This window comes from Schistocerca serialis, chromosome 3 (genome assembly GCF_023864345.2).
Source record: "Schistocerca serialis cubense isolate TAMUIC-IGC-003099 chromosome 3, iqSchSeri2.2, whole genome shotgun sequence".
NCBI classification, from domain to species: domain Eukaryota; kingdom Metazoa; phylum Arthropoda; class Insecta; order Orthoptera; family Acrididae; genus Schistocerca; species Schistocerca serialis.
The window spans coordinates 698,805,706-698,828,453 of NC_064640.1; positions in this window are offsets into that span (position 1 = coordinate 698,805,706).

Here is a 22,748-nt window from a genome sequence, read left to right on the forward strand (position 1 = left end):
CTTAATCTTTCTTCTAAGATAAGTCGTAAGGTCAGTATTGCCTCACGTGTTCCAGTGTTTCTACGGAATCCAAACTGATCTTCCCCGAGGTTGGCTTCTACTAGTTTTTCCATTCGTCTGTAAAGAATTCGTGTTAGTATTTTGCAGCTGTGACTTATTAAGCTGATAGTTCGGTAATTTTCACATCTGTCAACACCTGCTTTCTTTGGGATTGGTATTATTATATTCTTCTTGAAGTCTGAGGGTATTTCGCCTGTTTCATACATCTTGCTCACCAGATGGTAGAGTTTTGTCAGGACTGGCTCTCCCACGGCCGTCAGTAGTTCCAGGGGGTAGACTATATAAGAGAATGAGTTGCAATGAATTGGAAGAAATGCATTGAGAAGTTATACGAAAAAAAGTACAGAAAGCAGGTATAGATAGGACTTTTGGGAATAATGATGTACCAAGGGAGATCTCCATGCAAAATACTGCAGTAAAACAAACCCTGTCCTTCCCATTGTGTTATCCCCCTATGTGTTTGTGTACTCTTGTATATTTGCGGTTTTCCTGTCTTTATGTGTTTAGCTAATAAGAGTTATGTTGTAGAATTTTTCTAATAATATGTTATTTTCTTTGTAAAGATGTTTAGACATTATTTATTGTTTTTTTTAATGCTCATGTGTGAAGTTGATATTTCAAAAGTTATTCTGATGTTTTATGTATGTACTTATGTCATAATTCCTGTAACACTGATGTATATGTTATTTCGATTCTTTTGTAAAGACCATATTACTACAAATGTTATCTGTACTATTATGTTCTTTAATGGTGTATTTTGTACCTTTGTAATTGTATTCTTATGTTATAAAATTGTAAATGACACCAGTTCATCAAATTAAGTAAATTGTAAGTTACATTTCACTGCACACGTTTCTGTTGGTCATGGTATATGGACAATATGTGAGAAGTAGGGACTGTTAGTGTTTGCATGTGTGTTAATAATTCAGCAAGGGACTGGATAACAGCATTGCTGGTTCTAAGGACAATAAAAAAAAACTTTGTGAGTGCACAAGTGGTGGTTTATGGATTTGCTATATTGTCCGCAAGACTCTTCGATGGTGATTGTGCACCTGCACATTTGCAACAGATGGCTGCTGGCCGTCTCTACAAGGACTACAGTGGGTCTGCACCTTTGATGACCCACCAATACCATTATTTCTACAAGGACTACAGTGGGTCTACACCTTTGCTGACTCACCATTACCATTATTTCTACAAGGACTGCAGTGGGTCTGCACCTCTGGTGGCCCACCAATACCGTAATCTCTACCAGGACTACAATGAGTCTGCTCTTCAAAATTTTGACTGACTCTGCTGTGGGTTTGCTCTGTTGTGACCCATTACTTGTCTACATGTCGAGAGTAAGCACTGTCTTTCCGTTGGAAGGACAACACTACTTCTTCAAGACTGCATGGAAATCCACTACTTCCATGTGCATTTTCTTCTACTGCTCAGACTTTGAGAAAAACACTACTATTTTACCGTGATGAACGATCAGGACTGTCTTTATGGACTGTGAGAAAATTTGAGCTTTTGACCAACATTGTATCAATAAGTGTGTGCATTTGATTTCTTTGTTATTGTAATTATGAAAATTTTTTTCATATCTGTATTGGCCACTGCCCAAACCAATTTGTAAAATTTTTTGTGGGGAGCATGGGGGCTATGTAAGTAGGCTGTTTAGGTTTTTTTTATTGGTAACGCCACCTCTGTATGAAAATCACTGGCTGTGCTGTGTGCAGTCTGTGGCTGCTTTGCATTGTTGTAATACTCGCCATTGTAGTGTTAGGCAGCTGGCTGTGAACAGCACGTAGCGTTACGCAGTTGGAGGTGAGCCGCCAGCAGTGGTGGATGTGGGGAGAGAGATGGCGGAGTTTTGTAATTTGTCATGAACTGCTATATATATTATGACTATTAAGGTAAATACATTGTTTGTTCTCTATTAATATCTTTCATTTGCTAACTATCCCTATCAGTAGTTAGTGCCTTCCGTAGTTTGAATCTCTTATTTACCTGGCAGTAGTGGCGCTCGCTGTATTGCAGTAGTTCGAGTAATGAAGATTTTTGTGAGGTAAGCGATTTGTGAAATGCATAGGTTAATGTTAGTCAGGGCCATTCTTTGGTAGGGATTTCTGAAAGTCAGATTGCGTTGCGCTAAAAATATAGTGAGTCAGTTAAAGCACAGTCTTGTATAATTTTTCTAAGGCGACGTTTCAAAAGGTATACTAAAGATGGTTATAGAACTATGTATAGGCCATGTTTAAATAAATATCATGTAGAAAATTGTAATAAAAATCGAATTCCTTGTGTATGTGGAAAAAGTGTTGCTAAATATTATTTTAAAGAATATTTAAGGTGAAATCCAAGTGAAGAACATACAAAAATGGAAAATGAAGATAAATCTAAATCTACAATGAATAATGAAGAAGTTATAAGTGAAGAAAAAGAGAAATGTAAAATTTACCAAGAAATTAAAGATTTAAATTGTTTATGTATAAATCAATCACATAGAGATAAACATGATAATATATGTAAGAAATGTACTAATAATCATTTTAGTAATAAAAATAATTTTTACAAATGTAATGAAGTATTTTGTATTAAATACAAGAACAAACTAATTCATTCGTAATTAAATAATAAACTACCCATTGATTTTGAAACAAAATAATAAACAAATTTTTTAAAAACTAATAAATTGTTCAACTAAACAATAAACTGATTTTAAAACCGAATTGATTGTTAAACTAAAAAATAAACTAATTCTCCCTTTGTTAATTATTTATTAAATAATAATCCTTATCTATCTATTAAAAAATTATAATTGTATTAAAAAAATTTTTTTAATCTAATAAATTTTTTTGTAATAAATAGAAGTGCAAAATGGAAAGATACACTGCTGTTCACTTATTACAAATTTCTTATCGACAAGAACAACATACGGTTGCAAGACATTGTGAATTTTGTTAAGAAAATTATTTATGATGTTATTCAAATTTACGTAAAGTGATTTAATTAGATTTATTATTAGTAATCGATCAATTATTATTAGCAATCATCCAAATATTTTTTGAAATAGTACGTCTAAAAATAATACAAATATTGTTCAATATAATACATCTGAAAAAGAAACAAATAATGTTGCTGAAGTAAGTAGAAATTAAATAACAGAAGTAAGTAAAAATTATAAAAATGTTGTTGATATTTATATATCTGAACACAGTTCTAATACTGCAACAGCTGTCGCTGAAGAAGTAAGTGCTAATCAAACAAATATTGTTAAAAATAATAAAGGTGAACCTTTTGATAATCTTTGGAAAAAGTTACCATTATATGATATTTATGATGTTATACTAACTAAAAAAGATAAATCATTATAAGGAACATTCCATTTTCTACAAATATATTTGTAAAACCAGAAGATAGAAAAACAATTAAAGATTACTTAGTTTAAAAGACATTTGGAAACAGATTACAAACTATAAATTTAGAAAATAATATAGATACAATTGATCCTAATCATATCTTAAATGCAGTAAAAACAAAAAAATTTTAAATTGTTAAAAACTATTTGAAAGTACATCATGGCGTAAAAATAAATTTTAATTTATGTTTGAATATAAACAACAAATAGATGAAATAAATGAAAAAGTTGATGAATTTGGACAACAAGTACCAAACTATAGTATTTTAACAGAAAAAATTTTAGTAAAAAATTCAAATATGGTAAAAGAAATATTTTAGAAAATATATCTAATTTTCAAGCACATGTATCTGGATGGTCATTAAATAGAATAATTGGCATACAATTAGCAATTAACAAATATGTTCCATGAGAGGATCATCTTATATTGATTTACCAGATAATTTTAAAAATAAAAAGGCGTGTGTTAATGTGAAAAATAATGAACAAAAGTGTTTTCTGTGGTCTATAAAATCAGCTTTGTTTCCTGTAGAGGTTCATTCTGATAGTACATCAAATTATAAAAATGTTGGTCTTCATCTTGATAAAAAAACTTGAAAATATTGATTTTCCTGTACTAGTTTACCATATTCCAAAAATAGGAAACATAATTAATGTATCTATTAATGTTTATTCATTTCATGATGAAGATGAAGATAATCAAATGTATCCATTAAAAATTCCAAAATGTAAAAAGGAAAAACATGAAAATCTACTTTATTTCAAGAAAGATAATAATTCACATCATTGTTATATAAAAAATGTATCTACACTTGTGTCAAGTCAAATGACTAAACATACTGAAGTAAAATCTATTTGTGATTTACATTTACTACAGTTTAATAGTAAAGAAAAATTAGATGAGCACACAAAAAATTGTTTAACTAATAAACAATTAACAGTTGAAATGCCAGGGGAGGGAGAATGTGTATATTTTCAAAATTATAAATTTCCACAAAAAGTTCCATTTGTCATTTACGGTGATTTTGGTAGTTTACTTTTAAAAATTGATAACTGTGAACCAAATCCCGAAACACCATATACAATGAAATATCAAAATCATGAATCAAGGGGTTTTTGTTATTATATTAAATATATGTATGGAAATTATAAAGATCCTGTTGTTTATAGAGGACAAAATTGTTATAAGAAATTTATAGAATGTATAAAACAAGAAGTTGAAGATATTTGAAGAATTTATTCTGATATTGAAGAACTGAAACCAATTGATCTTGATCAATACAAAATGTATCAAAAATCTACCATTTGCACAATATGTACATGCCCCTATACAAAAAAGAATAAAAAAGTATACCATCATGATCATTTAACTGGAAAATATATTGCTCCATTTTGTTATAATTGTAATTTAAAACTAAAATAACCTGATTTTGTACCTATTTATTTACATAATTTATCTGGTTATGATTCACATCATTTTGCAAAAGAACTTGGTTATGATGATAAAGAAATAGAGCTAATACCAAATAATTGAAATATATATTAGTTTTGGTAAACATACAAATAATTAAAAATGAGATTTTTTGATACATTTAGATTTATAGCTTCTTCACTTGATAAACTTTCATCAAATTTAAAGAAAAATCTGTTAATAATATAAAAAAGTATGTTTCTCTCGAATTATTTAACTTAGTAATTAGAAAAGGTGTTTATCCATATGATTACATGGATTCTTGGAATAAAATTGAAGAAACACACTTACCAACAAAAGATAAATACTATAGTGAATTAAATGATTGTGATATAAATGATGAAGTTTATGAACATTCAAAACTAGTTTGGGAAAAATTCAATATTAAAAATCTTGGTTGAATATCATAATTTATATCTTAAAACTGATGTATTATTGCTAAGTGTTGTTTTTGAAAATTTGAGAAAGACATGTATAAATACATATAATTTAGATCCTTCTTGGTTTTTTACTGTACCAGGTTAATCTTGGGATGCAATGATAAAATTTACTGATCAAAAACTTGAATTATTACATTGTTATGATATGTTTCTAATGGTTGAAAAAGGAAGAAGAGATGGAATTTCACAATGTTGTAGAACGTAAGTAAAAGAAAATAATAAACATTTAAAAGAGTATAATAATACAGAAATATCAAATTGTATAATGTATCTAGATGCAAATAATTTACATGGTTATGCTATGAATCAATATTTACCATATGGCGGATTTAAATGGGAAGAACCAAATAATTTTAATTGTACAAGAATAAGTGAAATGTCAAACAATAGTCAAGATGGTTATATATTTGAAGTAGATCTAGAATACCCAAAATAATTACATGATTTACTAAAAGATTTACTGCTAGCTCCTGAATCAAAACTTCTTCCAAGTTCCAATGAAAGTAAATTAATAACTACTTTAGACAAAAGTGTAATTATGTTGTACATTATCGAAATCTTAAACAATATTCATCTTTAGGAATGAAACTTACAAAAATACTTAAGTTTTAGAATGTACACAGTCTGATTGGTTAAAGAAGTATGTAGATCTAAACACACATTAAGAACTAAAGCTACAATTGACTTTGAAAAAGTTTTCTATAAATTAATGAATAATTCTGTATTTGGTAAAATTATGCAACGTATAAGAAATAGACAAAATATAAAATTAGTTTCAAACAGTAAAATATGCAATAAACTTGTAGTTAAACCAAACTTTTAACATAGACCTATATTTAATGAAAATCTGCTATTCACATGAAAAAACTAAAATAACATTTAATAAACCTATTTATGTAGGATTATGTATACTTGATTTATCTAAAGAATTGATGTACGATTTTCACTATAGAGTTATGAAACATAAATATGGGAGAAATATTGAATTATATTATCAAGATACAGATAGTTATGTTTATAATATTAAAACTAAAGATTTCTAATAAGATATGAAATCAATGCTTGATTATTTTGATACAAGTGACTATCCAACAGATAATATATATAATATTCCACAAGTAAACAAAAAAGTTTTGGTAAAATGAAAGATAAATGTAATGGAAAAATATTGGTATAATTTTGTGATTTAAGAGCAAAGATGTATGGTTATAAAGTTAATGACAAAATAGAAAAAATCTAAAGAAATTAAGAAATGTGTTGTTAAAAACAAAATAAGTTCAGAAGATTATAAAGATTGTTTATTTCACAATGTAGAACAACTTAGAAAATTTAATTTAATTAAAAGTGAAAAATCTGAAATACATACAATTCAAGTAAACAAAAAAGCAATAAGTCCTCATGATAATAAAAGATATGTTTCAGAAAATAGAATAACTACATTACCATTTGGTCATTACTCATTATTGAAAATCTAATAAAAAATATTATATATAAATCTAATAAAATTTTTTCTATATTAATGGAGAGTATAAACGTGAAGCTTAATGATGTTAGTGTCTCAAAAGAGATAAAAAAATAGCTGAACTAGAGGTTAATGTTTTATATAATGTTTCTGACTGTGAATATTTATATACTAGATATGGAGAAAAAATATGTATGGAACTTAATAATGATTTTAAAGTTATTTTATCAGATAGATATTACAAATTAATTGATCCTTGGGAACTCGAAATAATTAAAAAAGGACAAAAAAACTGAAATATAAAGGGACATAGAAACTTAAAAATAGAAATAATGAGTTTCATGATATAGAGTTCACAATGTGAAATTAAAAAAAAATTATTTTTCTAATTGATTTTATTTTATTTAAAAGGATAACACTAAGCCACAGTTAAGACAGTGTAGTGAATGTATGATTAAAAAAAGTATTGAAGAATTTTATAAAGATAAATATCGAACTGGTGGACATTCTTATGTATGTAAAGAGTGTAAGAAAATTAAAGTTACTTGTGAATGTGGTAAAACTGTAACTAAGTCTTATCTCAAAAAGCATTTACAAACAACAAATCATAATAATCTGATGTCTGTGAAAGTAAATAATTTTATATACTTATTCATAAATATAATTTTAAGAAAACAATACTTAATTCTCTAATATATTTAATCACATTACATTCACCTATGGGAAATGTATGTAAAATAAATGATTTTTTATTATAGCAATAATTATATTACTATATTGTATTAAATTACATTATTGGAGTAGTAGATACCTTTTGTAAGTTTTGGATCATTAGATCAATCTTATGGAAAAGTGTTAGCGAGTAATTTTTTTATAAGATTGGTCTAGTGGTCCAGAACATAAAAAAGGTATCTACTGGAGCATGTGCAGCCTTGCCACATTCAGAGAGTAAAAGAGTGGTTTTTGTTACAAAGTGCCGAGCAACATTTTGTAAACAAAATACTCGTCACAGATGAAGCGTGTTTCACTCGAAACGAAATAACCAATTTCCATAACATGCACACACATAGTGTACACAATCTGCGCCAAGTAGTAGCAACACACTTTCAGCACCGCTCTTCCGTAAATGTATGGGGGGAGGGTGGGTATAAGCATAGGGCCTTACATTTTACCTACATTATTGACTGGTAACAATTACCAAGCCTTTCTAGAGGCAACATTGCTACCAATTTTATTAGAAAATAGCCCATTAGCCATACGTCATAACAAGTGGTTCTTTCATGATGCGTCCCAGCTGACATTGGTACGAAGATTTTCGAATGGACGATTTACAGGATGATGGATAGGACTTTTTAATCCATGTCGATGGCCAGCACGTAGTCCTAACTTAAATCCACTCGGTTTTTACTTTTGGGCTATATGAAGCAACTTATTTATGCTCAGCAAATAAATAATGTGGGCAATCTTATGCAGAGGATTTTCGATGCCGCCGATACCATAAAGGCAAATGTAAGTGTGTGAGAATGAGTGTGACGAATCTGGATGCGCCGTAATGAAGCATGTGTTGAATGGAATGGTGGGCACTTTGAACACTTAGGGCCCTACCGCAATGAGACACCACAGCAGGTCTGCTGCCCTCTCTGCCTGCAATGCTTAAGTCTGGCAGTACAAGACGCCAGGGGAATTCTTTCAGTCTGTGCTCAGATGATGAGCTAGTACGAGGGGCATTTGAATAGTCCGTGCAATGCCCAAGAGATGGCACCACCGGCGCGTATCGAGGTCATGTTTAGTAGCATCTTTGGAAAGAACGCACACTAAGTTTTAACCATATTGGTCTATTTCTTTGTGTTTGGCATTCGTGTGAATCAAGGAAGCCGAGTGATTGTCAAAAAATGGACGAAAAAGAATTTTGTGTGGTGATTAAACATTACTTTATGAAAGGCTAAACGTCTCAGGAGACTAAACGTTATGGTGGCTCTGCAGCTTCGATTAGAACAGTTTATATGTGGTTTCAAAATTTTCGGAGTGGCCATATGGTCACAAGTGATGCTGAACGTTATGGACGCCCTGTGTAGGTTACGACTCCAGAAATCGTTGATAAAATCCATGATATGATGGTGGATGATGGAAGAGTTAAGGTGCATGAGATTGCTAGTGCTGTGGGCATCTGGAATGAACGGATACATAATAATTTGCATAAATAATTGGACATGAGAAAGCTATCCGCAAGTTGGGATCCACGATTGCTCACGCTTGACCAAAGACGGAATCGTGAGAAGTGTTGCAAGGATGGTTTGCAGGAAGAATCTATAGAACTTTAAGCATCGTTTCCTCACTGTGGATGAAACATAGATACATTACTATACTCCTGAGACCAAACAACGATCTAAATAATGGGTTACCAAAGAAGAATCTCCATCAAAAAAGGACAAAGACCAATCCTTTGGCCGAAAAGGTTATGGCGACTGTCTTTTGGGAATTGCAAGGGATAATCCTCATCGCCTATCTAGAAAAAGGGTAAAACTATTACAGGTGAATATGATTCATCGTTATTGGACCGTTTGAAGCCAAGCTGCCAAGAAGAACGCTGTCGGTTCAACCGCAAAAACGTCCTTTTCCATCATAACAAAGCTCCAGCACACACCTCAGCATTTCTGGTCGCAAAATTAATGTACATAGGATTCCAACTCGTTTCACATCTCCCGTACTCTCCAGACATGGCTCCCTTAGACTACTATTTGTTCCTCAATTTGAACAAATGGCTGTCGGGACAAAGATTTTATTCAAATGAAGAGGTGATTGCAACAATTAATAGCTATTTTGCAGACTTGGACAATTCCTATTATTCGGAAGGGATCAACAAATTAGAACAGCGGTGGATGAAGTATATAAGTCTAAAGGGAGACTTTGTCGAAAAATAAAAAAAGGTTTACCCCAAACTAGTCAGTAGTTTTTATTTTTCTCACGAATTTTCCCAATGCCCCTCGTAGCTTTGTGCAAAAGTTCGAAATAAAAATGGAATGAAGGGAAAGACGTTATGAGTACATCTCTTGATTTCTGGTCGTGACATAAGTGGTTTATTTCACACGCTGTTTAATGATTTAAGAAATTACGGTGCTAAATTTTCCAGTTTTATGAGAATGTCAGTATGTTCGTTTGATGAGTTAATGGAGATCTCCCAAAATCAACTGATGAAAAAGGATAGTGTTTTAAGGAATGTAAGATTTTCGTAACCTCTCTAATTGGTAGGTACTTGTTTGTTGTCTGCTGTGGTATTTACCATTTTAGTTACTACTATAAAGTGCCGGGTGATCAAAAAGTCAGTATAAATTTGAAATTTGAATAAATCACGCAATAATGTAGAGGTACAAATTGACACACATGCGTGGAATGACATGGGGTTTTATTAGAACCAAAAAAATACAAAAGTTCAAAAAATGTCCGACAGATGGCGCTTCATCTGATCAGAATAGCAATAATTAGCATAGTAAAGTAAGACAAAGCAAAGATGATGTTCTTTACAGGAAATGCTCAATATGTCCACCATCATTCCTCAACAATAGCTGTAGTCGAGGAATAATGTTGTGAACAGCACTGTAAAGCATGTCTGGAGTTATGGTGAGGCATTGGTGTCGGATGTTGTCTTTCAGCATCCCTAGAGATGTTGGTCGATCACGATACACTTGCGACTTCAGGTAACCCCAAAGCCAATAATCACACGGACTGAGGTCTGGGGACCTGGGAGGCCAAGCATGACGAAAGTGGCGGCTGAGCACACGAGCATCACCAAACGACGCACGCAACAGATCTTTCATGCATCTAGCAATACTTAGTTTTTTTTTGTTCTAATAAAACCCCATATCATTCCAAGCATGTGTGACAATTTTTACCTCTCCATCTACATTATTCCGTGGTTTATTAAGTTTTCAAATTTATACTGACTTTTTGATCACCCGATATTTTATAGTTGTAACTATAAACCTGTATACATATAAGTGATTTTTCAGTTTTTATTTGTAAGTACATTATTATAGACTGAAATTGACTTCACAAATATTTTATCCAGATATAGGAAACTTACCTCATTTCTTTACATATATTATTTCTTAAAGCCATGCCGTCTGGGGCGCTTTGCTATGGTTTGCGCTGCTCCCCCAGGTTTGAGTCCTCCGTTGGGAATGGGTGTGTGTGTTGTCCTTAGCATAATTAAATATTGTATAAGTCTAGAGACTGATGACTTCAGCAGTTTGGTCCTGTAGGAATTTCCACAAATTTCCAAATAGTTTTGAATAGTTCTGAGATGGAGTGTCCCAAGTTGCTTATCTCATCTGAATCACGGAGAAAAGAGATTGGGTGTCAAAACTATCCATAGTGCTCACATGGGCGGATAAAACTTGGTACGGGTGAGTGATAGGCAGTGCTTGGCAGCTCTGGTGGTGGTGTGGTACGGGAGCGATCATAAGCCGCCTGTGTTCCGCTGGTAGATATCATGTGCGGGAGGCTCCTTGCGACCCATGCTTCTGTCTGGCGTCTCTGCCAGCACAGCTGCCATGGCTCCAGGGCCCTTATTGCAGTATTGGTGTAATAGGGAACAAAGTAATGTGGGTTCACAAGGTTGGCGCCGGTGGCGACACCTACAACGTGCTGACATGAGGAAAGTTTCCAACCGATTTCTCATACACAAACAGCAGTTGATCGGCGTTGCCTGGTGAAGCTTTGTTGTGATGCCTCATGTAAGGAGGAGAAAGGCGTACCATCACATTTCCGACTTTGATAAAGGTCGGATTGTAGCCTATCGCGATTGCGGTTTATCGTATTGCAACATTGCTGCTCGCGTTGGTCGAGATCCAATGACTGTTAGCAGAATATGGAATCGGTGGGTTCAGGAGGGTAATACGGAACGCCGTGATGGATGCCAACGGCCTCGTATCACTAGCAGTCGAGATGACAGGCATCTTATCCGGATGGCTGTAACTGATTGAGCAGTCACGTCTCGATCCCTGAGACAACAGATGGGGACGTTTGCAAGACAACAACCATCTGCAGGAACAGTTCAACGACGTTTGCAGCAGCATGGACTATCAGCTCGGAGACCATGGCTGCGGTTACCCTTGACGCTGCATCACAGACACGAGCGCCTGACATGGTGTACTCAATGACGAACGTGGCTGCACGAATTTCAAAACGTCATTTATTCAGATGAATCCAGGTTCTGTTTACAGCATCATGCTGGTCGCATCCGTGTTTGGCGACATCGCGGCGAACGCACATTGGAAGCGTGCATTCGTCATCGCCATACTGGCGTATCAGCCAGCGTGATATGGTATGGGGTGCCATTGGTTACACGTCTCGGTCACCTCTTGTTCGCATTGACGGCACTTTGAACAGTGGAGGTTACATTTAAGATGTGTTACGATCCATGGCTCTACCCTTCATTCGATTCCTGCGAAATCCTATATTTCAGCAGGATAATGCACGACCGCATGTTGCAGGTCCTGTACGGGCCTTTCTGGATACAGAAAATGTTCGACTGCTGCCATGGCCAGCACATTCTCCAGATCTCTCACCAATTGAAAACGTCTGGTCAAAGGTGGCCGAGCAATTGGCTCTTCACAATACGCCAGTCACTACTCTTGATGAACTGTGGTATCGTGTTGAAGCTGCATTGGCAGCTGTACCTGTACACGCCATCCAAGCTCTCTTTGACTCAATGTCCAGGCGTATCAAGGCCATTATTACGGCCGGAGGTGGTTGTTCTGGGTTCTGATTTCTCAGTATCTATGCACCCAAATTGGGTGAAAATGTAATCACATGTCAGTTCTAGTATAATATATTTGTCCAATGAATACCCGTTTATCATCTGCATTTCTTCTTGGTGTAGCAATTTTAATGGCCAGTAGTGTATTTGTAGAGCTACAACAACACTGAATTTGAGGTCCTCGTAATTTCGTCCAGTGATTACGTACAGTAATGTAGCTGACAGCTTCTCCTCGAAGCTTAGAGCCTCTCGCATGACTGTATTCCTTTTTGTTAAGAATGGTTTCATGGTGTTCAGCAGATCCTTAAAACATATTTCACACATACTTAGATAATTACGAAAATCATCAGCTTCCAGCTCCTTAAGAAACAGATTGTGAGCTTTCTTTGCATAAGCTACTTCTCTGCCCATAGCTTTATCTCCGCTTTTCTTGGCCTCGTTACGTCTAAAACAGACAAGACGAATTCCAGTTTTTGTTTCTACGTCAAAAACAGCAGGATCTCATCGAACATAAATCGAAACTTAAATATTAGATATATTTGCTGCATTTTTACAGTTTCATTATTCTAAATAGCAGTGGTGAATTACTGTTACTGCAATGGATGCAAAGACAAATACGTGAAAGGAGAAAAAGTTTGTGATATATAATTACATTGACGTATTGATCTATTTTGGTTGCACTTTGAATATGCGTTTTAAATCTGTTGCTGTATGTGCAAAATGTGTAGGATTGTTTAACTAAGTCTATTGCTATTTGCAGTAGTTGTCTGATAGTGAATTCCATTTTGGTCTTCACACAATGAAAACCTACAGTTAAAAATGTCTGTCTCTTTTGATAGTGAAACTCAAAATAGACTGTATAGGAGTTTCTCCCTCTTGATTTATTTCTGATAGCTTGCACCTACATTATTTAAGGTGAACTATGTTCTTTTAAACTGGAATATATTTACACTGGTTTATTTAAAAGCAAAATCCTTATGGAATATTTCACTCTTGTCTGAAAGAATGTTTTCCACAATACAGAAGGAAAACCTTGTGTGCAACAACTTGTTACAGTACAGAAAATTGAAAATAAATAGTAACTTAAACATGTGGCAGTAGCAATGTGAAATGAATATCCGAGAAGTAAATAAAAACTGGAAAATGTGAAATGTTGTAATAGGTGAAATCACAGCATATGTCTTAAATAAACTTTTTGCACAATCCTGGCACAGAACAGGTCATTTATTTATTTTTATAACAACACTGGCGTCCTCAGATGTAAGCTATACACTCTATTTTGCAAATAAGTCAACAAAAAATAAAAAAATCCGATGTGTGCCATATCATGGGGAACAGAAATCAGAGAAACAAAACAAGAGCAACACAAATGGAGTGTAGTCATTGTACTAATAGTCTTCTCTATTTTCTAAATAGGCATAAAATATTAGTACCTAAGACACCAGCTAACTCCTTCATATGCGTCATATTGTTTACTTCCCTTGATACTGTTACATTGGACTATTATTCTGTGGATGACACTGTAGGTTGTGGTGACAGATCGAACTCTTAGCGTCACCTTAGGTCTATGTCAAGTTGGATGGTGATAATTTAGTTGACAGTTTTTGAGGACAACGAATGTGATCGCGAAATAAAGGTTGTGGTAACACATTGCTCTGTAGTGTACCTTGACGTCTATGTCTCTACTATATTAAACGAACTTATCGGTATAAAGACAAAAATTACAGGGTATATTAAAAAACTTATACAATGTAAGAGTATCTGATGAGTATTTTGGTGCATAGTGTGTATGAACATCGAACATCAACTACGAGGAATGCAAGGTCATTCCGCTATTTAACTGACAACTGTACTGCATTTTCATGCAAACTCTCTCAATCTGTGTGTGTGTGTGTGTGTGTGTGTGTGTGTGTGTGTGTGTGTGTGTGTGTGTGCGTGTGCGTGTGCGTGTGTGCTCCTTTGCACGTAAGAGACTGAAATGTTTCATATATAGTTTTAATATTTGGGACACATTTATAAAGCTATTTGATTTTTTTTCACTTGTTTCCGTACTTATTCCGTAATTGTGTAGGAGCCTGCACATAAAATGCTACAAAAGTACGTCAAAATATTACCATTAATCTAAATTATGTGATAACCTGCAAAAAGAGAAAACCAGTAACACAAAATATAATGAAGAATCGGTGGCATAGTCGCTGATGTTCGGCAAATTCGGAGTTTTTCGGGAGAATTTCAAAGGAAGTGGATTACTATCAAGAAGTTTTGCAATGCCATAAAAGCAAAACCTTACTACAACAAATTCGGTAATAGGCCTACGATTAAAAAAGTTGCATAAGACCGAAAAACCTTTCCAGTTTCCGAGAGCCGTTATGCAAGGAAGGATAATCCCCACAAAAGGTTTGTAAATCCTGAGCTATGTGTGGCCAAAATGTATGATTTGTACAAAGGCAAATGCATATCTTAGAATAAAGAAATTGTGGGGAACATATCTATCGCAAAATCTTTAAGAAAGACTTCAACCTGTTATTTCGACCACCAAGTAAAGACACTTGCTCTTTTTGTGACAAATTTACCTTTGAAATGGACGCTACTACCAATGCAGAAGAAAAAAAGGAAGCTTAAAAATGAAAAGGAGCTTCACCTTAGGAAGGCTGAATCTGCAAGAACAGCAAAGGCTATAGACACAGCATGTACTGAAGAGGCAGATTCCCAGGCGTTCGTGTTTACCTTTGACCTGCAAAAAGCACTTGCATTTCCTAAACTGACAACACCGATATCGTACTACAAAAGAAACATGTACATGTATAATTTTTGATGCCACAGTTTAACTGACAGCAAATCCATATGTATTTTTGGGATGAAACATCTGGATCAAGGGATTCACAGAAAATTGGTACCTGTTTATTGAAACATATTGAAAAGTGTGTCACTTCTCAAAAACAGGTAGTTGCGTACAGTGACAAGTGTGGTGGGCAAAACAGTAACATAAACATTGCCCTAACACTAATGAAAGTGACACATTAACAGATTTATATACGATGTTCAATTTAATTTATTTCAGTAGTGGTACAGCTACATTACTTCCATTTTTCTGCCTATAACGCTGCTGAAATTAATGATCCAAACAAATACATGGTTTCCCTCACTGACTTCTATGGCTACAATACATATGTTGGCAGAGGACAGTGCAAGGGAAAGTTTGTGGATCATGTCTTTGCAATGAAACACAGGACATCAATAAAATACAGCCCTACATGTTTATACCGTTTCCATAGGGCTCAGTTTCATCAAACTTCAATGTCATGTGTTTGCATCAAAGCCTTGCATTTTTTCATTGTTTATCTCTCGCACGCAGAACATAAGTTGCACCAAATTTTTCATAAATGATTTTAATGTTTCAGTGTATGATATCTATTTATTTGATAGAATTTCACATTAAACTTGTTTTTCATTGCTGTTGGCAGATGATGTCATAGCAGCAATCTGTGCATTGTATATAATACTTAAATATTGATGTTTGAGATAATCCAGCGAGTGAATGTTGTGAGTAGGCAACAAATTTTTCATTTAAAATTTGCAATATGTAATTTCTTTTTTGTGCCTGTATGATTATTCTGCTCTGTGATAATTGTTCTGTTGGAAGAGTTTTCTTTCTTTTGGGAAATGGTTCCTCAGAAAGTAATTGTACACACATCAAAAAAAGTTTTGTATCATCCCACTTCCCAGAACTCCTGAAGATAGACGTTGACTGTGGTTATTGTATCACAGACACAGTCCCTTTGAGTGTTCAGAAGTGTCACTAAACCCACCGAAAGATTTAAACAACCATGCACAAGCAGCGCCTATTATACAGAGGGGGTCCGACAGATCAGTTCCAGTCATTCTACAAGGAAGGAGGAACACGGCTCGTGTTGTCTGTAGTTAAACCATGCTTAGACGGTCAATAAAGCGGTTCGATTGCATCCGCATTGTTACTTTGTGCCAGGAAGGGATCTTAACAAGGGAAGTTCCAGGCGTCTCGGAGTGAACCAAAGTGATGTTGTTCGGACATGGAGGAGATACAGAGAGACAGGAACTGTCGATGATATGCCTCGCTCAGTCCGCCCAAGGGCTACTACTGCAGTGGATGACCGCTACCTACTGATTATGGCTCGGAGGAACCCTGACAGCAACGTCACCATGTTGAATAATGCTTTTCGTGCAGCCACAGGATGTCGTGTTACGAATCAAACTGTGTGCAATAGGCTGCATGATGCGCAACATCACTATCGACATCCATGGCGAGGTCCATCTTCGCAACCACGACAACATGCAGTGCGGTACTGATGGGTCCAATAACATGCCGAACTGACCACTCAGGATTGACATCACGTTCTCTTCACCGATGAGTGTCACATATGCCTTCGACCAGACATTCGTTGGAGACGTGTTTGGAGGCAACCCAGTCATACTGAACGCCTTAGACATACTGCCCAGAGAGCGCAGCAAGGTGGAGGTTCCTTGCCTTTTTGGGGTGGTATTGTGTGGGGCCGACTTACACCGCTGGTGGTCACGCAGGACGCCGTAACGACTGTACAATACGTATATGCCGTCCTCCAACTGGTAGTGCAACCCTATCGGCAGCATACTGGCGAAACATTCGTTTTCATGGACTATAACTCGCGTCCCAATCGTGCACATCTTGTGAATGACTTCCTTCAGGGTAACGACATCACTCGACTAGAGTGGCCAGCATGCTCTCCAGACATGAACTCTATTGAACATACCTGGAATAGATTGAAAATGGCTGCTTATGGACGACGTGACCCACCAACCACTCTGAGAAATCTACCCCAAATCGCCGTTTAGGAATGGGACAATCGGGATCAACAGTGCCTTGATCAACTTAAGGATATTATGCGGCGACGAATACAGGCATGCGTCAATGCAAGAGGACGTCCTACTGGGTATTAGAAGTACCGGTGTGTAGAGCAATCTGGACCACCACCTCTGTAGATCTCGCTGTATGGTGGTACCACATGCAATGTGTGGTTTTCATGATTAATAAAAAGGGCGGAAATGATGTTTATGTTGGTCTCTATTCCAATTTTCTGTACAGGTTCCGGAACTCTCGGAACCGAGGTGATGCAAAACATTTTTGATGTGTGTAATTTATATGCACCAAAAACTTTGACATGTAATACTACACTCCTGGAAATTGAAATAAGAACACCGTGAATTCATTGTCCCAGGAAGGGGAAACTTTATTGACACATTCCTGGGGTCAGATACATCACATGATCACACTGACAGAACCACAGGCACATAGACACAGGCAACAGAGCATGCACAATGTCGGCACTAGTACAGTGTATATCCACCTTTCGCAGCAATGCAGGCTGCTATTCTCCCATGGAGACGATCGTAGAGATGCTGGATGTAGTCCTGTGGAACGGCTTGCCATGCCATTTCCACCTGGCGCCTCAGTTGGACCAGCGTTCGTGCTGGACGTGCAGACCGCGTGAGACGACGCTTCTTCCAGTCCCAAACATGCTCAATGGGGGACAGATCCGGAGATCTTGCTGGCCAGGGTAGTTGACTTACACCTTCTAGAGCACGTTGGGTGGCACGGGATACATGCGGACGTGCATTGTCCTGTTGGAACAGCAAGTTCCCTTGCCGGTCTAGGAATGGTAGAACGATGGGTTCGATGACGGTTTGGATGTACCGTGCACTATTCAGTGTCCCCTCGACGATCACCAGTGGTGTACGGCCAGTGTAGGAGATCGCTCCCCACACCATGATGCCAGGTGTTGGCCCTGTGTGCCTCGGTCGTATGCAGTCCTGATTGTGGCGCTCACCTGCACGGCGCCAAACACGCATACGACCATCATTGGCAAAAAAGGCAGACGCGACTGTCATCGCTGAAGACGACACGTCTCCATTCGTCCCTCCATTCACGCCTGTCGCGACATCACTGGAGGCGGGCTGCACGATGTTGGGGCGTGAGCGGAAGACGGCCTAACGGTGTGCGGGACCGTAGCCCAGCTTCATGGAGACGGTTGCGAATGGTCCTCGCCGATACCCCAGGAGCAACAGTGTCCCTAATTTGCTGGGAAGTGGCGGTGCGGTCCCCTACGGCACTGCGTAGGATCCTACGGTCTTGGCGTGCAGCCGTGCGTAGCTGCGGTCCGGTCCCAGGTCGACGGGCACGTGCACCTTCCGCCGACCACTGGCGACAACATCGATGTACTGTGGAGACCTCACGCCCCACGTGTTGAGCAATTCGGCGGTACGCCCACCCGGCCTCCCGCATGCCCACTATACGCCCTCGCTCAAAGTCCGTCAACTGCACATACGGTTCACGTCCACGCTGTCGCGACATGCTACCAGTGTTAAAGACTGCGATGGAGCTCCGTATGCCACGGCAAACTGGCTGACACTGACGGCGGCGGTGCACAAATGCTCAGCAGCTAGCGACATTCGACTGCCAACACCGCGGTTCCTGGTGTGTCCGCTGTGCCGTGCGTGTGATCATTGCTTGTACAGCCCTCTCGCAGTGTCCGGAGCAAGTATGGTGGGTCTGACACACCGGTGTCAATGTGTTCTTTTTTCCATTTCCAGGAGTGTAATTTCATATATATATTTATTTTTTAATGTTGCCCAAAGATGATCCCTTCAATTTCGTTGCACCACCTAATGATACTGCTGCTCATTTCAAGAGAAAGATGTATACTGTGCGTGAAGTAAACATGCACAGCAGGAAGAAAATCAAGCTTCTTGAGCAGCAAAATTGTCGCCTCAAGTAGTGAAAGAGTCATTTGAATCATGTGATAAAGGCGTCCAGAAGAATAACTAAACAGATGAAGAGTATTTCACTACTTGACAGTGTATCCACTGTACATGAAGAGTTGTCACATCAGTTCGCAAATACAACATATCCTGTCGTTCTTACAAAATGTGGCTCATCTTTGAAGTCTTTTGCATCAATGGTTAAATTTTACCTTATAAGAGTGTATGGTAATGTGAGTGTTATGTTTTATACTTGGTTGCCACATTGCAGAACAATAAGTAAGTAGTAAAAAATGTTTCTGGGGCACCTGCTTTCAAAAGTGATGCAATATGTATGTCCACAAAATTCCATTGATTTAATGGTCAGTGAAGTCATGGGTACATGTGTAAATAATACTTTGTTTTTGAACCTCAGTGCTAACATGAGACATCATGTTATCACTTGTCACTGATAATCACTTGGTATTACAGTCCACTAAGGCTCAATCAGTGAGAATTCTGAAATTTCTTTTCTCACAGAAACAAAAGTGAATGTAAACATGGTAATCTAATTATTTTTAAAGAATAATGACTATATTTGTTATAAAGTGCATTGGTTAATAATTTGCAAGATTGTTTTGTTTGTGAAAGTGAAATAAAGATTTAATTTCATATAGCACCAGAGTATTGTTTTGTTGCATGCATAACAATTGTGCATAACTCATTTGTCGTTAAATTCTTTTTACTCATATAATACCTGAATACATGCAAACTAGTGATTGTAATGGTAAGTCGAAACTGATAGTGTGTAGAATGACCTAAGTATTCTTAGAAGGGGAAAAATATCTGAGAAAGATAAAGATAGGCATTACTTGCCACTAAATGTACACACATTCTCATGGCCATTCCTCATGCCAAACGTGACAGAATCGAATTTGGGAGCTGATTTTTTCTATTCTTCCGACTGGCTCTAGACTTGTCTTCTAACCAACTCCTAGAAGTGGCCCAACTGGTGCAAGTTTCCAACGGATATGACATGGTACTCCAAGAATTTCCAGAGATTATAGAAATTGGGAAGCTGGGTAAGGCTTGCAAACACGACACTAAGCACTACATTCACACTCCGCTCAGCCCTCCAGTAATGGCCCACCCATATAGGCTTATGCCAGAAAAGTTCGCTGCAGCTAAGATGACATAGACAGACAGATTATTGAAGCATCATGTCTCTGTTAGTCGGTGGGCATAACCTACCCACCTATTCAAAAACAAAGATGGAAATTGGCTTGTCTGTGGGAATTATAGAGTCCTAAATTCTCGTACTATTACCGATAAATATCCGTTACCTCAGGTGGCAGACTGCAACAACGCTGTAGCAGGAGCGAGAGTTTTCTGCACTATCGAATCCACAAGGCGTATGCACAGGTTCTGGTCGCAAAGGGCGACAGGAAGAAGAATCCGGTTGGATTGTTGCATTTCCACTTCATGCCCTTTACTCTTAAAAATGCTACACAATCATGGCAAAGGTTTATTCACCAGATTTTTAGAAGACTCCCGTTCCTATTTTGTTGCATAGACGACATTTTCGTCTTCTCCAATAATGTAGAAGAACATAAGGCGTACCTACGAATCTTTTCCAGAGGCTTAAGGACTATGGATTGGTAATCAACAAAGACAAGTGCGTTTTTAGGAAAGAAAACGTACAGTTTCTCGAGTTCATCGTTTTCTAAAAAGGTCTGTCTCCAAACCCTGAATGAGTACAACTCTTCCATGACTTCCAAGTCCTGAGGACTTTCAAGGAATTATGAAGATTCTTGAGCATGATTAATTTCCACTGACGCTGTCTTCCGCAGACAGTTGTGAAACAGGTTCCGTTGAGTGCACCTGTGAAGGGAAAGTTCACCTCAGGAACAAGGAGGTACCGTGGAATGAGAATCTACCGGAGGTCTTTAAGAATAAAGTGTGGTATAATAGCTGCCATTTGGGGTCTCCCGCACATATGTCTGTCGTCTGGGCACCGCCATGGTGGTCAAAACCACACAATGTCCAAATTACAGCTCACAGTATTACATACCACTTACCATGGACTGCATGTCGGCCTCCTTTGATCTCGTAATCCTGAAAAAAAGCATCAAGTGGCGACATTTTGTTGATCGGGAAATTCCAGATTCGCTTCCTGTCACTATATCTCTTGAGTGGCTGTTTGCTGTTTGTGTGTGTGAACCAATGTCTACAAACACATAGATGAAGGTTTTCATCTCTGCCCGCATCTCGTGGTCGTGCGGTAGCGTTCTCGCTTCCCACGCCCGGGTTCCCGGGTTCGATTCCCGGCGGGTCAGGGATTTTCTCTGCCTCGTGATGGCTGGGTGTTGTGTGCTGTCCTTAGGTTAGTTAGGTTTAAGTAGTTCTAAGTTCTAGGGGACTGATGACCATAGATGTTAAGTCCCATAGTGCTCAGAGCCATTTGAACCATTTCCATCTCTCCCCAGAATACCGTGGTCCTATTGGTTAATGCTAGGGGCAAACGGAGAGTTGACGCAATTTCGATATCAAAAGTAGAGGGAAATAGTCCATTTGCGCTACCCTACCAAATTAATTGTTCAACAATTTACAGAAGTCAAATAGATCGCATAAAACACTACCACCATCTTATAGCGTACCTTCTTCATAATAAAAACATATTTTCAACGTTTGAGTATCACACATAAACATGATACAAATCATTAAATTTCCGCCACCAGTAGATCGTAGCGCTAAATATATCTGAGGTCTTGTACACACTGACGTTTGAGAACACAGTCACCCTCCTCCACCGCAATGTTTCCACTAAACGTATCTGAAGAACAAATCCTACATATCAGACACACTTGTGATTGTGATGAGCACACGGTCTGTCGACTGCTGACAAGAGAACCTCCCCATCGCACCCCCCCCCCCCCCCCTAAGATTTAGTTATAAGTTGGCACAGTGGTGGATAGGCCTTGAAAAACGGAACACAGATCAATCGAGAAAATAGGAAGAAGTTGTGTGGAACTATGAAAAAAACAAGCAAAGTATAAAAACTGAGTAGTCCATGAGCAAGATAGGCAATATCAAGAAAAATGTGACCTCAGGAGCACCGTGGTCTCGTGGTCAGCGTGAGCAGCTACAGAATGAGAGGTCCTTGGTTCAAGTCTTCTCACAAGTGAAAAGTTTACTTTCTTTATTTTCGCGAAGTTATGATCTGTCTGTTCGTTCATACACGTCTCTGTTCACTGTATTAAGTTTAGTGTCTGTGTTTTGCGACCGCACCGCAAAACCGTGCGATTAGTAGACGAAAGGACGTGCCTCTCCAATGGAAACCGAAAAAATGCGCCATGTCCACAGCTCTCACTAGGGAACCTCCCCCTCGCACCCGCTCAGAT